The sequence below is a fragment of the Crocodylus siamensis genome, chromosome 5 (assembly GCF_052110815.1).
Source record: "Crocodylus siamensis isolate JL-2025a chromosome 5, ASM5211081v1, whole genome shotgun sequence".
Classification (NCBI taxonomy): Eukaryota; Metazoa; Chordata; order Crocodylia; family Crocodylidae; genus Crocodylus; species Crocodylus siamensis.
This window is the reverse complement of record NC_143399.1, coordinates 24,247,925-24,253,343: the sequence shown is the minus strand read 5'-3', so window position 1 is coordinate 24,253,343 and position 5,419 is coordinate 24,247,925.

The window sequence follows — 5,419 nt, the reverse complement described above, 5'->3', positions numbered from 1 at the left end:
TTGACTGTGTAGCTGGCCAGTGACTGTGATCCTTCCCTGAGATCCCTTCCAATCCCGGTGCTCTGGGAGGAGGGCTGGAAAAACAGAATAAAAGGCATTGTTTGAACTGAGCTTTCTCTTTTCCTTCACACTTACAAGTGACACGAGTTTTGCTCTGAACAGTTTGAGGTGAACCCCTGCACCTATCTCCTTGAAACCTGGCAGACTTCATGGCCTCAGCGGGGGCCACCCTTCCTGCAGTTTTCACCCCGCTGCATCTTAACATGCACACAACGTGAGTTTTGCTTGTCAGCAGCTGGACATGCAGTTTCCCAGAAATCCATGCACCTATCTCCTTGAAACATGGCAGGCTTCGTGGCTTCATCAGGGGCTACCATCCTTGCAAGTTTCATCCAAAGCAGGCAAGAAATGACAAAGTTATGGGCAGATTTGTGCTTCCCCATTATAGCCTACGGGCAAAATGTCGAAATAGTGTCAAAACAATGAAACAGTTTCAATGAAACAAAGTGGAACAGTGCTTCGAAACAAAACAGAACCTGAAACAAAACACATTCCCAAATGGAAGTAGAAACAGAGTGGTGCTGTTTTTACAGCCCTATAACCTAACCACAGACCTTCAGGATATATCTCAATGGGCATACTAAGTACTTCATAGCTTCCACATCTTAGCCCCTATCCACTGAATAATTCTGAAACCAAAAATTCTTTGATTGCAACAGTATTTCTGATTGCTTCAGTGGGTCATGTCACCTAAATTCATGCTAAACACCACTATGCACCTGATCTGTATTAGATAGCAATGGCTCCTTTCCCTGTTAAAAAAGTTCATAAATGTTTTAAAATTCAGGCCAGCTGTAAGTGCAGGCCTTCTTAAATTATACTGTTTTTACATTCTGCATCAGATAGCTTCAGTAAAGCTTTGCTTCCCTCCTCTTTGTATCTGCATGCAAAAAGTTAGTTTAACATCCATTATGATTACAAAAAGGTATTTTCTAGTATGGCAGTGTTTTGTAAAGAATTGTATTAGGGGTTTTTTGTAACCACTCAGGAAAGGTGTTAACTGCACTCACAGATAGAAGTCAGATGAATATTAAAGTGATTTCAAGTTGTCTCTCTGCATATATTAAATTTATACTCAATTTTACCATTATAACACACACACACCCTCGTTTTCAGGTGTGCAAAGAGAATGAGCAGTACTTTTTTCCCAACAATGCATTTGTGCAACAGTATAGTAAAGTCTTGTTCTTATGCATCTCATTTTCTCTTACACTTTCCCCAAGACTTATTCGAGTCATCCCTAGACTGATATATATATATATATATATATATATTTGCCCATCAAGGATGGCTCCCCCGCACTGCATCCAGCGCTACTCTACCCCCACCCCCCTCCCAGCACTTTGGGTCTGACCCCGCTCCCCCTCTCCCCCTTGCTTAGGGTCCAACCCCTCCCACACTCCTCCATCCGCCACTTCGAGTCTGACCTCACTTCTCTACCCCACACCGCTTTCACTCTGACCCAGCTCCCCCCACAACCACTCTAGTCTGGCCCCGCTCTACCCCATACCCCCGCCACTTTGGATCCAACCCCAAAACCCCTTCCCCCCACCACTTCAGGTCTGGTCCTGCTCCCCGCTGCTCCCCTCCCCCCTATCACTTTGAGTTCAGCCCTGCTCCCTCCCTCCCACCACTGCTTTGGGTCCAAGCCTGCTGCCCTCCACCGCTTCAGTTTGGCCCTGCTCCCCCCCACCACTTCAAGTCTGACCCCCACTTTCCCCCCTCCCCCCACCACTTCAGGTCTGACCCCACTCCCTGCCTGCAGCTTTGAGTCTGACTCCAGGTCCACCTACCTCACATCTGCCTGCCTCTCCACTCCCCTCCCTCCCCCCCACCCACCACCTCCCCCTACCTGCCAGCTGTCCTGGGGTGCATCCAGGCCAGGCAGCAGGGGGGGTGCCACCACCATTATCCCCCACTTCGCCCTCAGGCAGGAGGAAAGCCCTGATGCTTGGGTGGCCAGGGGGTGTTTCCTGCTGCCAAACTTCCTTGGCAGTGACACAAACTTGGGCCCGTGCAACCTGTGCAGCACAGCCAATCACACCCACCCTCTTGGTGGTGCATATGCAGTTGGCCAGAAGCATTACAGACAGGCAGACATACAGACAGACTAAGCCTTTTATTATATTAGAATATATATATATAACATTTGCAACTGTCATTTGATTGGCAGTAAGGATGATGTTAGGTGTTAAACAATCTAAAATAATGTAGGTCACAAATCTGCAGAATTTAGTTTATGGATTACCTGTATTAAACTACATAGTATATGTTGGGAGTTATTTTTTCAGAAGTGTGTACCCAAAGCATGCTTTAAAATGGAATGGCAGGTGGAAATAGTTTCCTTTTCTGATAAGTGTGCCTTTATCTCTTTCAGCAAGAATATACTGGTGTATCTTGCCCTTTCTCTGATATTTAGATATGAATTGGGAAATGCAAATGAATGGAAAAGAAAGAATCAATGGGTCAGATGCAATCAAAGACATAAATATTCACAATGATTTCCTACTTTGTCTAAAGGAAAATCAGTCACGGAAGTGGCTTTATTTTTATGCATTTTAATTCAAGTAAAGTCAAATACTACCAATGATTATGGTGCTGTGTTGTGTGTAACTATGTGCACTATGTTCTATATCTAAGTTTTCACATGGCCCTTATCACCATGTCATCTGCACATGAGCTATATTGGACAAAACTCTAACTTCCCCACCAATGAGTGAAGAAGATCTATGGCTTGAGTTAGACAGGAGATCAAACAAGCTGGTCACTGAGACTTTATGAATGAGAGTCTTATTCAAAAACAAAGGGAGGAGGTCAGTTCATTTAGTTGTAATGTGTGCTATAAAATGACCAGTCACATGCTAAAGGATCTCTTTCCTAAAATACGTTTCTTATGTTACAAACACTTCCTCTTTCACTTATTGTATTGAAATCCCTCATTGCCCAGTATTATACTAACTCTGCCTTGTCTATTGTATTGTGATAACACCCCCTTACCCATTGTATTAGACTGGTACCTCCTTGGCTATAATAAGTATGAAAAAAAATTCAAGGTTTAACTCATCAAATGGAACTTTTCAGTGACTTATTAAAAGAACCCCTGCAGTATTATAAAACACAGATTTGCTGTCATCTAGCTAAAAGATCATTTTAGAAACCTTCATTTTATATGTGTAAAGACAATTCCTTTTCCTGAAACTCTTTGATTCTTTCTTGAATGAAATCAAGTGTTCTAAAACTTTTTGAGGAACCCAAAGGCTCCTTTCTATACTATGGAAAGTAAAGGACTATGAAGTCCTCACATAATCATCACATAAACGCTTTTCAATGTGCTGATAGAAATGATCATTCATTACATTCTGCAAGCTTTTATAAAACTGAATAAAATCTGGGAAGAGAAAACTGAAAACCGTGCACTTCTTGATCATGAACAGTCAGGGGAAGATAAGCCACATAGAAAGCTGTCCCTGAGATTGTTAATGAGGTTAGTTTAAACTCTTTTTCAAGAGTTTCTTACCTAATCAAATGAGAAAGAGAAAGGAATATGGAGGGAAATAGCTTCCCAGTTAACATCTTCCTAAACAGATATACCTCCAGTGTTATGTCTTGTACTTTGAAAGTACATAGTAACTTTAGCTTTATAAGAGGTGAGCCACTTACCTTATATATAGTCAGCACACTCTCTTTTTTAACTTCTAGGCCCTCTCCTCCTACCATGGGTTATAAATTATTCCCAGAGTTACTTGTATACTACCACAAGTGAATCAGGTTCTTGGACTACTTTCTAATATAGATGCTCTCCTCTCACTGCCTCAAGCTTTTAATGTGTAGTGTTGAAACATAGCTGTTTTTCCAATTTAGAGTCTATTTTGGAATGTACACTTAAGTAAGTGTTAAGTGTAGCAAGTTTCTAGTGACCTGCACTTATATTAGACTGTCAACCAAAAAGTTGTATTTGGATCATTTTACTTTTCTTCAGTAAAAGTGCCAAGGTTAGAACTGTGAACATACTCCCAAGGGCATTTAAAACAGATTGCTTCTCCCTAGGATTTTTGTGGGTGTGTGTGCCTCAGCCCAAATTGGGTACAAAGGAAAGAAAGTAGTTGGACTGAAGTCTTCTAGCCTTAATCCGTGAAATAGACTGGATGCCTAGAAGACATCATCAATGCTTGCATGAAGAATGGTACATATTGTGTGCTCCTTTGCCCACCAGGCAATTCGAAGAAGGATTAATCTCTTTGCACCAGACTGCTACAGTGTTACACTGCTTCTGACTCAAGTTTGTGCTTATGTGGCACATTTTGCCTCTCAGCATAAGGACAAATATGTAAATGCAAAAAAGAAGGGAAAACTTGCTCAGGAATGCACCACACTGTTATAAATAAGCTAAATTGCCCTAACTCTGACCCTTGATGAAATAGAGTTAAAGCTGAAGCAGTTTTGCTGTGCTTGGGTACATCTACATGAGAGTTTTTTACTCTGCAGCAGTGCACATGTAGATGTTGCCCTGGCTGCCTGGAGCACAAGGGTGCTTCAGTGCAGAGCCCCAGGCTGAAACAGTCTTGTGCCCTAGCAAGCTCCTCTGCAGTATGTTGCGCCCTTGGGTATGAACAAATGTTAATGGGACCCATTTTACTTTAAACTGACTAAACCTAAACCTAGGAGTGGTGCAGCAGCCACAGAGGCAGCTGGAGGTAAGTAACTTGGGGGTGGGGGTGGAGGGAGATGAGGCAGGAAGGGACTGGTGGAATCGGGGGGAGGGAGATTGATGGGTCCAGGGCAGGGGTGGGCAAATTCCAGCCCATGGACTAGATCCAGCCCACAAGGCAATTTCATCTGTCCTGCGGGTGGGTGCTCACCAGTTTGTATCTGGCCCAGGCCGCAGCTGCCCCTGCTGTGTTGTGCATGGGGCTGACCCCTGTCCACTCCCACTGGAGCATTAGGGTGCACTCTAACCCTTGTGCACAGGACTCCAGCCAGCACATAGCTTCCAGGGGAACTGTTCAGCTCCCCCCACCTCCAATGGCTGCTCCTCCTGTCCCTGTTGCAGCACCCCAAATATCAAGTAGGGAAGCAGAGGCAAGCAGGGGGAAGCTGCAGCTGGGTGGGAGTGTGAGGCCGCGACTAGTGGTAGCATGGAGCCTGGACTGCAGGGCCTGTATGCAGTGGGGCAGCAGGAGCATGGAGCCTGGGTTGGCCCAATTCCATTGGGTGAGGCTCCCCGAAGCTCATGTGCAGCTTCTGGGACTCACACACCACTGGGGGCAAGCTCCACATGATGGAGCTGATGACCTTCCCCACTTCCTGCTGCCATATGCAGCTCCTGGGAATCCACAGAAGTAGTGGGGAGCCCTGCACA